Source organism: Schistocerca americana, chromosome 1 (assembly GCF_021461395.2).
Source record: "Schistocerca americana isolate TAMUIC-IGC-003095 chromosome 1, iqSchAmer2.1, whole genome shotgun sequence".
Classification (NCBI taxonomy): Eukaryota; Metazoa; Arthropoda; class Insecta; order Orthoptera; family Acrididae; genus Schistocerca; species Schistocerca americana.
Genome location: NC_060119.1, coordinates 633,806,783 through 633,823,205, shown reverse-complemented (window position 1 = coordinate 633,823,205; position 16,423 = coordinate 633,806,783).

Here is a 16,423-nt window from a genome sequence, read left to right as displayed (position 1 = left end):
TCCCTGCACCCTAGTTGGAAACAACACTGTCTGCATCAGATCACATGGATTTATGAGATCTACCAACATCCTTTTCCTTCTACCACCATGTAGAAAATTTATATGGAAGTCACCACATGTAACTATTATCTGGTACTTCCTACAAAGTGAATCAATATCCCTCTCTAGCTTTATTTGAAAAGCTCTTAAGTGCGAGTTAGGGGACTTATAAACAACAACAATTAGAAGTTTAGTTCCACTATATTCAACTGTCCCTGCACAACATTCAAATATCTAATCAGTGCAGTGCCATGATACGTCTATGGACTTAAGTGAAATACTATTTTTTTACGTACATAGCCACTCCCCCACTATGGGAACTCCTGGAAAAATTGATAGCTAATCTGTATCCTCATAAAGGAAGTCTCTGAATTGTCAAGTTATTTCAGTGGTGCTCCGATATACAGTATGTGATCAAAAGTATCCGGACACCCCCAAAAACATACGCTTTTCATATTAGGTGCTTTGTACTGCCATATACTGCCAGGTACTCCATATCAACTATCTCAGTAGTCATTAGACATCGTCAGAGAGTGGAATGGGATGCTCCGCGGAACTCATGGACTTCTAATGTGGTCAGGTGATTGGTTATCACTTGTGTCATCCGTCTTTAGGCGAGATTTCGACACTCCTAAACATCCCATGGTCCACTGTTTCCGTTGTGGTAGTGAAGTCGAAACGTGAAGGGATCACGTACATCACAAAAAATTGGCTCAAATGGCTCTGAGCACTATGGGACTCAACATCTGAGCTCATCAGTCCCCTAGAACTTAGAACTACTTAAACCTAACTAACTTAAGGACATCACACACATCCATGACCGAGGCGGGATTCGAACCTGCGGACAACAGCGGCTGCGCGGGTCCAGACTGAAGCGCCTAGAACCGCTCGGCCACACACCGGCCGGCGTACAGCACAAAAGAGTACAGGCCGACCTCGTCTGATGACTGACAGAGACCGCCGACAGTTGAAGAGGGTCGTAATGTGTAAGAGGCAGACATCTGTCCAAACCATCACAGTGCAGGCTGGAAAAGTAACCTAGGCAATGCACTCACTTTATGCTATGATGTTCTACAAAAGTGGCATTAACATGGTGTATAGTATATACTCAAACAATGAATATTGTATGTTCTGAGATAAAATAAGAAGGAAAACTTTCATACTGGCCCACTGTGCAATAACTTCTTCATTATTTACATGATTTTTGTTAAGCGCTTGGGCATAAATTTCCTAAGGCAGCACAAAGCAATTCTGAAAGGAAAACAACAAAAAACAAAAGACCTAGAAAAATCTTCTCTAAAGATCAAAAGATACCCGAGCACTGTGAATTACGAATCATTTGCATTTTGTTAACGTAACTGTTGGTAGGTGAGCACTGAGCTTAAAAGTTTTGTAATGGCGAAGTCGCTGTATATAATTTCGCTAGAAGAAACTTTTTCTTCACTTTTATTTTATTTCTACATTTAATGTCAAGTAGAAATGTCAGTTAACAAATATTTAGTCATTTATTTGATTAAAAATAACACCTTGTAATCTATAGTTAATAGTTTAATGAAAATGATAGGTTTCACAATAAATAAGTATATTGAGTTTGTAACACCCCACCCGTCACTTATCTGGTTTTAGTGTGTGTTCACCTCAGGTAATTGACTAACAGATCAACAGAGAATGCAAAACTGCCACAATGTCGGATAACGCAAAGAAAGTAATAAGGCCCTGTGACTCCTGATTGAACTGCGGTGGCAGTTGACATTAATTGATTCAGAATTGATCCCTTTTATTTAAAAGGGGTGCACATTGACGTTATATTCAGCTATTGAACACCAGATGCATATGTTGAACATAAAATTAATTAAAAAAGTGACTTTGGATTTCAACTACTTGATTGAAAACAGATGCAGTCGATTAGTACAAATTTATTTTAACTCACGACCTTTAATCATCACATTACTTGACTCTCCTACCAGGCAGTGGTAATAAATTGCGTTTGCGTGGAGTAAAGCACGATAACTCAAAAGTAATTCCTATCGACTGACCCAGGCGTAATGCGAAGTGCAAGAAGAATTCTACAATACATGGTCCATGAAACCCTTGTGGAAACTTGGCCGACGTGATCCAACAAATTAATCAGTGGCCAGAGTGGGCACAATATCACCGATTAAAGCGTGGCGGAGCGGTGTCGTTGTGTGGACGTCGGCCGACCTCATGGTGCTGCAAGGCTGCGCTTGTCTATTCACTCCTAGCTATCTTGCTCAATACATAGCTGAACGAAAACATTCTATCTCCAAGCTGAATCGATCTGTTTGCTAAGTTCTAAACTGCAGAGATGCTCACTCTCTCTCAGGCAAGCTGAGTAAAGAACGCCACGCCCACACTCTAGGCAAGCTGGGAACAGAAGACTTCTACAGAGACTCCTCACAGTCCACTCTTCGCCTCGGTTTCCCCTCCAGCAAAATCACTTACGCCAATTGCAGCGCAAGTTGCGTTAATTATGTGTCACTTCCCAGCGCCGACCAATGCCTGCTCTGGGAAGTGAACAAATTCCCACAAAATTTCCCTTCCTCCAAACTTCTGCTATTTAGTTCCTCCCAGGCCACCCATCAAGGTTAGCGTATGCACAAACACCAATTTTTCCGGAATTCTGACTCCCAGGAGAGTACTTCGAATTCCTTGGTCCTACGTTCCCATCAGAGGCCAGCGTATTTCTTTCTGTCGCTCTTCACCTGATTTACTTCAGACTCTGCGGACCGTGAACTCAGCATGATGTTGCTATAGTCACGAACACGCATATTTTGACCTCTGTTGCCCGCTCCACAGTAGCTTTGCGTGGCTTTCTCGCATGTTTCACTGAAAACGGGATGATGGACATTTATCAATAGGCATACAAGTTCTCTGTCTGCTTCCTGGTACACCAGCATAGGGGCGGGTTCACCCACCCACTCATAGTCACTCATCTTAAGGCGGCTGGAGGCCACACCCCATTACCGCTTTCTCAGTGCTTGGGCCGCCCTAAGCTGCCTCTTGTCGCTTCCCTTAGCCGCTCCCCGGGTGGCTACGGTCATTTCTGAGTACTTCCCTGGGATAAACTATCCTCCAGTACATCGACGCATTTCCACAAAGTTTTCATGTCGTGTGAATTACTTTAAATCCATCAACCGACAGCAATTATTTCAATACGTCCATACTATACCCTCTTCAAGATGTATTGTGCCTTGTCAGTCATTTTTGTTCAGCCCTACTGTTTGCTCAACGTGAGTTAGGTGATCTTTAATGACTTCATGTAAGGGGCGTAGTTATTGCCATCTTATCAATTATCAAACAGGAAATTATATATTTATTTATTTATTCTTTTGCAAGATATTGAATAGTAATGTGGATGCAATTTATTTCAATATAACAGTAAGGCGTTTAGATTTCTATTAAAATTTCACTCCGTTTCCATATGACCAGTATTTGAAAACAGTGCATTACTTTTAGTAAAATTGTGATTACGTGTATGCCAAATGACGCTCCTGTTTGACAGTAAATATGCAGTTTTAATAAAACTAATACAAGAAATATCTGCTACTAGCAAGATTCGAACCATCTATTTTAAGATTACAAGAATTTCATCCCCAGCACTCTACTATCTACAAATTTGTTAACAACCTGCAAAAGTTTAACAGTTACAGCGCTCCTAAATGAACTGTGACATGCTAGTTTAGGAAACCGATGTCAGGATATTGAGCTTCAGATCCTATAAATGTGAAAAAAATCGTAAGGTCCCTCACAAGAAATACGTGAGATTAAAGGATAATTATGGTGTGTTGCCTCAAACTACGGCTGAGCATTTGGCATATCCCTGAGATGCTAACAAGCTCTGAAATCGGTGACCTATACAGTGATCAAAACGCTTCCCATAAGATCATCTGAAATATTCAGAAAACGTCGCGTGGAAACTAATGAATATCGGAATGCAATAAAATGTGATCCAGTGTAACATGAAACATTCTTACCATAGCTCACGCGGATATAATGGGAAAGGGGTTTCATCGAACTACGAAATGAAACCAAACGTGACAGTAAAATTATCTTTATTACTCAAATGCGTTAATTCGATTCCAGTCATTGAATAGACAAAACAAATAATGATATTAAAATTATTAAAGTGCACAACGGTTGAATAACATTGAAAAAGTAACACTAAGGCTCCTGGCACACGTGGATGGAGTTGGAAATGAGACGAAATAATTAGCTACCTCACGTAAACCGGTCAGTTAAACAACCGACTGAAGAAAAGACACTTAAAAGTACATGCAAGAACCGGTTCCATTGCCTAAGCAAACCCGGCTGTTTGAATTAGTTCAGAAAAGGGAGACCCTAACTCGCAACAGAGGAATTAACAATCTCGGCTACAATGGCATCTGGGAGTTACCAGCTCCCTGACATCTATGATCAGCTCTAGGACAGAATTTTCCCTTTCTGCAGATCTAAATAGGAGGCTTCTGTCGTTCTGACGGTCCAAGACGGAGACGTTTCTTCTCAGGTGATCCATGGCGAAGTGTTCCCTCTCTGGAGATGAAACGCGTATCTGTTCTCCTTCTCAAAATCTTACTGTTTCTGCCAACACCAGATTATCGTTAGCCACTCGGTGTAGCCCTTCCGAGATTCTGAGGGTCTGTCCTTTATGTGAAAAAATAGTTTCACGGCTCGCATGCCCTTGAATCCTTGCATCCTTCACTTCTCGCAGACTGCCAGAGGATCCAGCTTACAGAGAAACATAACTCATTACCTTAACCGAAAAAGTTAAAATGGAAAGTTCTTATTGGGACTACGCTATGCAGATGTTGAGTCCCATAGTGCTCAGAGCCATTTGAGCCATTTTTTTGTGATGTACGTGATCCCTTCACGTTTCGACTTCACTACCACAGCGGAAACAGTGGATCAAGGGATGTTTAGGAGTGTCGAAATCTCGCTTATAGACGTATGACACAAGAGATAACCAATCACCTGACCACGTTAAAAGTCCATGAGCAAGGGACTCAATTTTGCACCTACACCTACAGCACCGCCATTAATAAGTATTTTGAGTGGTGTTGAAGAAGCTGTACGACGTCTTCCTTTGGATGCTGCAGACGAAATAAGAAGGGAAACTTGCCGTGCTCTGTTGAAGGCTCCTACTCAACGCAGTAATTTAACCTCTGCAGAAAGGGCTGCATTACGAAATCTGAGAGAGAACCCTGATGTAGTGGTATTGAAAGCTGACAAAGGAAATGCAACTGTTTTGTTACCTCGTGGTGTGTATGGTCTGCTAAGTGACTCTACCTATAGGAGGATTGATTACGATCCTACAGGATGTGTGCAACGAAAAACTTCAGCACTATTAAATTCCTTCTCCTTACCGCAATAGACCATCAAGAGGTTAAGACCACAGGGTTGTGTACCTCCAAGACTGTATGGCCTTCCAAAGATTCATAAAGAGCGTCTTCCTCTGCGTCCAATAGTGAGCAACATTGGAGCTCCTACATATGATTTAACTAAACATCTCGCTTCCTTACTGAGACCTTTCGTAGGCAAGTGCTCACATCACATACGAAACTCAGCTGATTTTATTAATAGACTGGGGGCTCTTCGTCTTAGCAGTGTAGACCTTCTAGTGAGTTTTGATGTGGTCTCACTTTTTACAAAAGTTCCTCTTGCAGATTCTTTGACACTGATTGGTAACATGTTTCCTGTTGATATCACTGCTTTGTTCAGGCACGCTCTTTCTCAACTTATTTTATGTTTAATCAAGAATATTTTGAACAGACTGACGGTGTCGCCATGGGCAGTCCCCTGTCTCCTTTGGTGGCCAACCTTTTCATGGAGGATTTTGAAGAGAGAGCGCTTGAATCAGCTGCCCTGAAGCCAACAGTTTTTTGGCGGTATGTGGATGACACTTTCATAGTGTGGCCTCATGGAGAAGATAAATTAATGGAGTTTCTACATCACCTCAACTCCATTCATAGCAACATCCTGTTCACCATGGAAATAGAGAAAGATGGTTGTTTGCCTTTCTTGGATGTCCTGGTTCGAAGGAAGAATGATGGTTCTCTAGGGTATTCAGTTTACCGGAAACCCACTCATACTGATTTGTACCTGCAAGCATCGAGTTGCCATCACCCATCGCAAACCATGAGTTTGCTTAAAACACTTGTTCATAGAGCTCATACTGTTTCAGAACTAGATAGCTTACCTCAAGAACTCGCCTATCTAAAGACAGTATTCAGCGAAAATGGGTATTCCATCCGGCAGATTAACAGGGCACTAACAGTTAAAACTAAGAAGCAGGAAGTGTATAAAGAGGGGAACACTCCGGAACAATCTTTAGCTCTTCCTCCTTTCGTTGGCAACACTTCGTTTAAAATAGCAAGAATCCTCCGAAAATTTCAGGTAAAAGTGGTTTTCCGCCCACCATCGAAGATTGCGGACCTTGTGGGATCAGTTAAGGACAATCTGTTACTACGAAAGGCCGGAATTTACAAGATACCGTGCCAATGTGGTATGGCTTACATAGGTCAAACCACACGCACCGTGAAAGAACGCTGCACTGAACATCAACGTTACGCCCGCCTTTTGCAGCCAAGCAAGTCCGCTATTGCTGAACATTGTATTTCTACTGGACATTGAATGGAGTATGAGAAAACAATGATTTTGTCCACAGCAACGTCTTCCTGGGACTCCATTATTAAAGAATCCGTAGAAATACGACTGGCGGAAAATCTTTTAAACCCTGACAGCGGCTACCAGCTGGACAGTGCATGGAATCCCATCATCTCCACGATTTGCTCAAATCGAAGACGACAGAGTGGGCCGACGGCCGTGGCAAACAGCAACGCAGAGGGCGACTGAGTTCCGCTATTCCACCAGCGAGGGCGCTGCCGGCGGGCAGTGTGGTTCAACTATCAAGTTTTCGACACACGCGCAGAATACTTACTGTACGCTATATATTGCGGAACGGAGGACGTTTTCGCCCCCCCCCCCCCACCCCAGGGCCCCCTTCTCCTCTTTCCTCCTTCTCCCAGAGCGGATTTTCCTCCATCCTCCCCTCCCCTGAGACCCTGCACCCCATACTTGCCTCTCTCCTTCCCACATCCCTCCCTACCTGGTCCTCTTCCGCGCGCCCCCCATTCCCCTCCCCCATCTCTTCCCCTCCCTCCCTTCTTCGGGTCTCCCTCATCTCCTTGAACCTGGCAGATCCTCTGTCTTGATCATCATCAGTGTGCCACATCAGTGTTGTGTTTAGTGCTGTTTCTCGTGTGCGTCAAGAGGTGTGATTTTAATTGTGTACTGCCTTGAGGTTCGCCGTCAGTGTTACGTTGTGTGCTATGCCATCCGTCAACACCTTTATGCTCCGGTCATACTGTGCCTTGTGTTCTTTTAATCGTCGCAGTGTGTGGCCTTTTGTGTGTGCTACTTTTAAACAGTTTTTTATCTCCATTTTACAGTCACCCCGGTTTTTTGTCTATTGCCTCCCATGATGTTCTCCCTTTTTTATATCTATGTTCGCCTTCTTCTCTCCTTTGCTGTTTTTACATGTCTTCTATTGTTTTGTTCTATGTCTTTCGGCTGAAGAGCAGCGCATATGCTGCTGCCAGCCCGCCCCGATGGGGAATTGAAATACAATAAAGGAAAAAAAAAAAAGTTTTCGCCAGTCTGCGATGGCTCATCTGCAGATGACTGGCAGGTGCCAAGTTGAAATATCGTGCGAAGTATTGAACGGCGACCGGCTGCCAGCCCGAAATTTGTTTGAACAGTCAATTCCCCGGGAAAATTTTAAAATTCACAAGTTCTTATTAGATTCGCAGTCATTGATATTTGTCTCAGTTACATCCACAAATGAAATTAATTTGGTAGCCTAATTTCGAATGGTGGGTTAGTAATTAGGTTACGGATTAGTGAAAAAAACTACTAACAGTAAACTCCCTATGACTTTCCATGGGTTAAGTTGCTATGCTGTAATAATGTACAAAGGCCGAAATTTGTATATTAATTGTAGAACTACTTGAAAGGTCTACAAAGCGTAAAATGCAACTGTCTTTCTAGAAGTAAGTAAAATAAAGAATCGAGAAAACATTATCTCTTGGGCATTGTTCTAGATTATGAAGCCTGTAATTGTTTAAGGGTAGTACTCCTCGTACTGTATACGTAATGATGGCCAGCAAAACATATTTTGTTTACGTGAGAATAACGTTGCCAGGAAGCTTTACGCCGTGGAAGACGTCGAAACTCATCGCCTTTTCTTTGGCCGAGGGAAGGCGCCGGAACCGGAGGGAAGCGATCAATCACGCCGCCTGGCTGGCCGACCGAAGAAGGCCTTTGTTTGCCTCCTCCTCCGAGAGACCGCCGCCCTTTGTGTCGCACCTGCGGCAAACACACTGCTTAATTAACGAACAAAGCGGGCCCCGTAATTAATCATCCAGATACGCGGATTAGCACGGCCGCCTCATTATTATGCGTGTTTCGGCGGCGGTAGTGGGAGTCATCATCGGGAGCGGAGGCAGCGCGGCGATAGCCAGGAGCCTCCTGTCTGCGCGGCTGCGCCAGCGTCCCCACAGTGGCCCTGGCTGCCCGTCTCGTCCGACCTAGCGCCGCAGCGGCAGAGCTCAATACACTTCACGCTAAATCAAATGAAAAGTGATGATAATACGCTGACGGAATAAAATCGCTACATCAAGAAGGAGTTTTGCGACATAAATGAAAATTGAGAGGCCTGTTTCTACATCTGAAACGTCATCTCTGATCATATTTCACGCCAGACGCATGAGCGTGTTCTAATAGTACCATTATGAGGATGCAAATCAGGTTACACTTAAATACAGTCTGTTACGTTCGTGAGCATTAGTTTCCTTTGAGACTAGATGTGGTGAGTTGATATTAGTCAAGGATGCCCTTAAGACGCCATTTTCAATGCCTCACTGAGTTTAAAAAAGACCGTGTGATAGGGCTACGAGAAGCTGGATGTTCCTTGAGCGATATTGCAGGAATACTTGACAGAAATGTAGCCACTATGTGTGACAGCTGCGAGAGATGGTCACAAGAATGAAGACCGGGCTCAGGACGGCCACTTGTCAACACAGAGAGGGAAGATCATTGTGATCAGCGTATGGCCCTGGCGTGTCGCACTGTATCTGCAGCAGCAACCTGATCAGCAGTTGGCATCAAAATGACACATCGAACTATCGCAAATCGGTTACTTCAAGGACAGTTCCGTGCCATTCGTCCTGTAGCATACATTCCCTTGACCCCAAACCACCTCCATTTGCGACTTCATCGGTATCAAGCGAGAGTTTACTGTAGGGCAGGGTGGAAGTCTGTTGTGTTTTCTAATGAAAGCTGGTTCTGCCTCGGTACCAGTGATGGCCGTATATTGGTTAGACGGAAGGCAATTGAGGGCCTGCAACCAACCTGTATGCGTGCTACTGGGCCTACACCTCCGGTTATGGTGTGGGGTGTGATTTCGTATGACAGCAGGAGCACTCTCGTACTTATCCCAAGCACCCTTTTAGCACAACATGGTCTACAAACCGTCAAACGGTTGCCCACACCTGTTCTATCTCCAGATCTGTCTCCAGTCGAGCATATATCGGAAGACAGCTCCAACGTTATCAACAAACAGCATTAAGCGTCCCTGTAATGACCCACCCAGTGTAACAGGCGCGGTATTCCAACCCACAAACCGACATCCGGCACCTGTACACCACCACGAAAGCACAAATGCATGCTTGCATTCAACATTCTGGCGGCTATACTGGTTATTAACGTGTGAGTATTTTACATTTGCAATGGATTATCTCGCGCCTACATTAACATGTGATCTTGCAATTGAGCCGTGGCGGCGGTATTTTATCTTTGAATCCTTTGATTGACTGGCTTGCCTGCAGGAGTCGCGAATGCTGCATTGATTCGCTCGGTTTTAGGTGTTGGGGAGTGAGAAAATAGGGGACCAGTGCCGCGGTTGGTGAGCTGATGTTGGATTGAGGCGGCAGCAGGTGCAGACTGAGGAGCCAGTCGGTTGAAATGGTGGCCGTTGAGGCGTCTTAGTGTATTAGAAGCCGAATGCACGACAGCATCCATTGTTGCTGATTTCTGGGTTTTGGAAAGAGAGTGCACCAGCAATTTGTCTTCTAGAATGTTCTCGCCGTGTGTTGTCTGCATGCTAGTGTCCGGAACAGTGCTTTGAATGTGGCATATGGAGTACTAAAGAAGTTATGGTGTGCATTTTGTTTATTACCTCAGTGAACCTCGCCTGTGGAGTTTGAAACATGAGGTTCTCTCGAAATTGTTGTAACCTGTTTGAGGCTGCGAGTGCTACGTTGCTGATTTGCTTAGTTATTTCAATTAATGGATGTATAAGAAGTGTTTCACGGGTAACTGGTCTGTTAGAATCTTCGAATTAGTCTCAGGTTACATGAATGTTTACTCAGATGGGTCACTGATTGTAGTGGTAAGTTTGTCTTTCAACTGCTTTGCTCATATTCTGCCAGCGATACTTAATGTGCAGGGCTCCAGCGAGAGCTAACAGCCACCGGAGACGACGTCCGGATCTTCTGTTTGATGGGTGGTTTTAAGTATCTGCCTTTCCATGTTTGCCCTGTTTTGTGATCTAACGTTACAAACCTAAGACCCTATTTCCTGTACTTTATTTTATGAACAGATACTGTACTTAAGTTTTTAAACATTTAAATTCGGTCTGTAATTCACTGCTACTGAAAGTCAGCTTCTGGCCCAACTTGGTTGCACACTGGTTGTAACTAATTTGAAGATTACCAGACTTAGTTTTAAATTTGCCCTCTTTCTTAAGAGACTGATTTTTGTTCTTAGTTGTTGTGTAATTTAAATTTGGAGCTTTTACTTAATTCGAATGTTGTACTTGCGTGAGTTTTATTTAAGGCCCTCCGGCTATAAAAAATTTTGGGTTACTTTACCGTGATGTTTACTGACTTTTAAGAGTGGCGCCTGCTGGGTAAGGGTGGCTTCGACGTAGTTACTGTGATTAACGGTAGTTATTTCAACTACTGTTTCTCCTTTTAAATGGTCTTGGCTAAGTGAAGCTTGTTGTTTAAATTCATATTTCTCTTGTCTTAAGGACTGCTTGAGTGAGAGAAATTTGTTGTTATTTATTACGTATCAGTTGCGAGGGGATAGAGTGGTTTTAATTAGCATTCTGACTTGGTATATTTTGAAATAAATTAGTAATTTCTCGAGGAAAAACGATGTGCTCAGCCTGGGAACGCCCTTCCAAGTCTCCTGTCCTTTATCCATCCTTTGTTTGGACATTTAAGCAATGTTAACCATTTAAATATGTTACCCAGTGAAATTTATTCCCGAAATTTCATTACCCTACATTTACTCTTAGTGTTGAGATTTTTTTTCAGCCAATGTAATCAGGCAATCGTGAATTACTTGGCGTGTTTTCGTTTTGCCGTTTCTGTTGATTCTCATTTGGTGTTTTAGCAAGTTCAAGATATCTAATATTTAAAATTGAGAAAAATGTCCCGTTAATCATTACTGAACTGTTTAAAATTATGACTAAATATAAGTCGGTTAAGACAAGCTTCCACCGTAGGCTTCTATGTGCACAGCAATGAAGGGAAAAAGACACTGTCAATCTTACAAATATTGTAGGAACTGCTTATTTTGAAGGACATATCGTAATCTATAACGATGATTTGTTCGTTTAGCTGTAAGCGCAGCGCAGTGTGTTACAAGACTGTAAGGTGAGGCAGGCTTGGTTAGAATCCGGCTGACGGGATGAAAAGCCTCTGTTCTGATACGCCGACCGACCGTAAGTGTGTTATTAGCTGGTGCACCACGCTCGTCTAGTCAAACGCTAGTCGTCTTTGAATGTATATCATCACTTGAAACTGCCCACATGCTGCTTAATAAAGCCTCAAAAAACTGTGTCGAAATCATGACACAAGAAGCGTAGTTTTCTCTTTTCTTGAGTGAGCAATGTATCAGCCTTCTGAGGGGTTTGATGTCGCGCGACACGGATTCCTCTCCTGTGCCAGCCTTTTCATCTGCAGCCTACCTCTTCAGTTAATTGCAGGCTGTCTGGATGTATGCAAAACTCTGTCTTCCATTACAGGTTTTAGCCTCTATAGCTCCCACTAGTAACATGTAAGTTATTCCCTGACGTCGTAACAGATGTCCTGTCATCCTCTCTCTTCCTCTTTGCAGTGTCTCCATATATACTTTTCCTTGCCGATTCTGCGAACCTCCTCATTCGTTACCTTATCAGTCCACCTGATTTTAAACATTCTTCTGTGACAGCACACCTCAAAAGCCTCGATTCTCTTCGGTTCCAGTTTTCCCACAGTCCATGTCTCCCTATCATTCAATGCTGTGCTCCAGATATACATTCTCAGAAACGTCTTTCCCAGGTTAATGCCTCTGTTTGATTCTAGCAGACTTCTCTTGACCAGAATTGTACTTTTTGGCAGTGCTAGTCTATTTTTCATATCCTCCTTGCTCTGTCCATCATGGGTTATGCCTAGAAAGCAGAATTCCTTAGTTTCGTCTGTTTCGTGATTCCCAATTCTGATGTTACGTTTCACTTAGTTCTCATTTCTTCTACTTCTCATTACTTTCGTCTTTCTTTGATTCAGTCTCGGCCCATATACTGTATTAGAGTGTTCCTTCCATTCAACTTATTTGTATTACCTACACTTAATTAGATTACTTGAGCCATGATATCGGCATAATTCTGTGAGGATCTTTTTATGCTGTTGACAGTGTCAGCAGATGGTGTTCGGTGAAACAAACCTGTCGTGACATAATAATGTACTATTTGAAGAAATACTTCACAGCCAAGATCACATTTAAGTAGTTATTTTGGATTGATGCCCAGTTTCCACAATACTTTCGAATCATCTATACATCTCATCTTCAAATTTTCAGGCCGGCTGGTGTGGCCGAGCGGTTCTAGGCGCTTCAGTCTGGAACTGCGCGACCGCTGCGGTCGCAGGTTCGAATCCTGCCTCGGGAATGGATGTGTGTGATGTCCTTAGGTTAGTTAGGTTTAAGTAGTTCTAAGTTCTAGGGGACTGAAGACCTCAGATGTTAAGTCCCATAGTGCTCAGAGCCATTTATCAAATTTTAAGTATCGCGTAAATGTGTGGGATGATTTTGAAAAAGATGAGATCCGAAGATGGCAGAAAATTACTGTTGAAACATGTCGTAAATTTAAGATAAATTTTGAAATTTTCTCTGAAGCATTTCTCCAGACACTAGAAACTGCGGATCACCCCCTCAGCAAAATATCTGTCATATACAATACCGGACACACAAATTAGTGCTCGTGGAAAGACGACGTCCATCTTAATCCGATGACGACACACACCACTTGGGGTATAGTGGATGTGCTAAAAATGGCCTCAACATCGTCTGCCAACCGGTAGTGTAGTGTTATATCTACCAGAGTGCCATCTCTATCCCCCCTTTAATATGGAGCGCTCACTGCCAGAGGGCTCAGTGAGGTGCAAACGTGTGAACCAAGCTGGCAACCATGCCGAGGGAACACACTCGTGCTTCCTACAGCCAACTGAGGGAGTGTGAAAGAAGTCAAATTGCTACCTTCCGAGTGGCAATATCGTCTTTTCGGAGAAATGCCACACGAGTGCCCCGTGCTCTGTCATTTGCGCAACGACGTTGGTGTGAGTGGCCATGTAAACGTTCTTACATCCTGGACGAGGTTCTGGACGTCCACGAAACACATGCTGGTGGAATAGTCTTACCGTAAGGATGACAGCGTCACATCGTACAGCCAGCACAGCGCAGGTAAGAGGGCTCGTTAGCTCAGATGTGTCAGCACGAAATGTAGCGAACCGGTTTTTAGCTGTGGGACTAGGGGACGGGGAACCTCTAACCTGTCCTCCATTCATGCCGCAGCATCCACTTCCACGGCTGGTTCAAAATGGTTCAAGTGGCTCTGAGCACTATGGGACTTAACTTCTGAGGTCATCAGTCCCCTGGAACTTAGAACTACTTAAACCTAACTAACCTAAGGACATCACACACATCGATGCCCGAGGCAGGAATCGAACCTGCGACCGTAGCGGTCGCGCGGTTGCAGACTGTAGCGCCTAGAACCGCTCGGCCACCAAGGCCGGCTACACGGCTGGACTGGCGCCGTCAGAGGGTCACCTGAAAGATAGAATGGCGCTCCTTGGTCTTAAGCGGTGAAAGTAGGTTCTATCTGCAAACAAGTGATGGTCGTTTGTTCCTAAGGCCTAGACGTGGTAAGGGCTGTCACGTAGACCGCATTTGTCCAAGACGTATTGGACCCATTCCAAGTCTCATGGAGTGAGTTGTGTTAAGCGGCATCTTTCGTTCACCTCTGGCGTTTCTGGAGGTTGACACTAACCAGCGGTCGGTAAGTGCAGAACGTTGCCAGACCCGGTATTTTGCCGTTATTACACCGGGAAGGTGGTGTATTGCTCCAACAGGATAATGCTTGCCCTCACACTAACTGTGAAATTCAACATGCTCTATAAGAAGCGCAACAACTTCGGTGGTCAGCACGATCTCCGAACTGGTCTCCAATCAAGCACGTGTGGGATGTGATGGGATGAAATGTGACTCGTGCAACTCGTCAACCAACGTCTGTTACAGCACTATGTGAACAGTTCAAGTAGTTGTGGCATAACGTACCCCATGGCAGTATTCGCCATCTGAGCGATCGACTGGATGCCACTCAGTGGCTGCATTGACGCCCGTGGAGGCGTGGGTGTTCCAGCATCGGCCTGTTACCTCAAGACTGCTTGTGCTATTGATCTGTAAATGCAATCATTCCATGCACTCCATATGCACTGTTCCAACAGTAGCTCTTCAGTGAACTGGAAAACTCTAAGGGGGTGCACTAATATATTTCCGACAGCGTATAATATTGTACATTAATACAGCTGTGGTTATTCATACCTATATTAAAAAAATTTTAACGTTTCGCTTACAGACAACGCAACGACATGTATTAACAGGGGATTGGAATGGCATCATCTAACAAAGCTAAAACACATTTTGCAAACAATGAGAACATGAAGGCATAAACTCGAGGAAAGAGACAGGTCATATCCCACGAAGATCTCAGCGTTAATTATTCTGTCCACTGTTAGCCGTAATATGAAGATTTCAGCATTACGTGTTCTGTCTCCTGTAACCCTTATATTTTTTCTCTGACGTATCTACTTTTGTGAGTAATCAGTCTTCCTCCTGGTTTGGCGCGGCTCACCATGATTTCCTCTCTTGTGCCGACTTCGTCATCCTATTGCAGCACTTGCGCAAAAGTCCTCAATTATTTGTTGGAAGCATTCCAATATGTTTCATCCCCTACAATTTTAAGCCTCTACAGTTACCTCTAGCACCCTGTTGGATATTTCCTGATGTCTTGGTATGTGTCCTATCGCCTGTCGCTTCTTCTTTTCGGTGTTTTCCATATGTTTCTTTCTTCGCTGATACTATGTAGAACTTCCCCATTCCTTTTCGTATCATTCCAACTAATTTTCAATATTCTTTGGCAGCACCACATCGCAATTTGTTCTATTCTCTCCTTTCACGAGTATGTCACAGTCTATGATTCACTTCCATAGAATGATGTGCTCCAAACGTACACAGCAGTCTCCAGAAATTGTGGGGGATGGCGATGCTAGGAGACTTATTTTGGCCAAAAAACGACTCGTTGTCTGAACTAGCCTAATTTCGATGTCAAGTATAATAATTCAAGAAAAATAATTTTTGAATGTAAAAAATACGTTTTATCATTTTATGTATCTTTTACCTCTCCTTTGTCACGAAATTGAACATTTGGATCTTAGTGGTGTTCATAATCTGTCTCGCTGGCTGCGTAAAAGTGGTGTCCGACTATGCTGCTGAGCTGTGAGGCTCCTGCGTATTGCCATGAGGCAACGAATACCTCCAAAAGCTCTCACTGGGTGAACGAATCTGATAATAAATAAGAAACCACATTTGATGATTTATCTGTAGATTAATTGCTGTCGATCACTACGTATCCTGCAGGCAATAGCTCTAGTATCTAAGGAAATGTTACCTTGGTTACGTTTTTTTTTCGGTCTTCTTCATACATATGCCGACTGTGTTCCATTGATCTACAATGTCTAGGGTGGATTATTCTCGACATTTTCGTACTTGATCCACAAATTCACTTTCACACTGCTGCGCCACGAATAAGTAAAGGCGTGGATTTGGGCAATTTCTGCAAATTTCGTGCAGTTATTGCTGGAACATAGTTGTTAAGGGACCGATTGGCACATCGATGGCTGGTGCAGGCAATGTTGATGTTTAGCAGACGATTCTGCCAGGCAGATTTACGACACCACTCACAGTTGAGAAGCCATGGTCCAGCAGG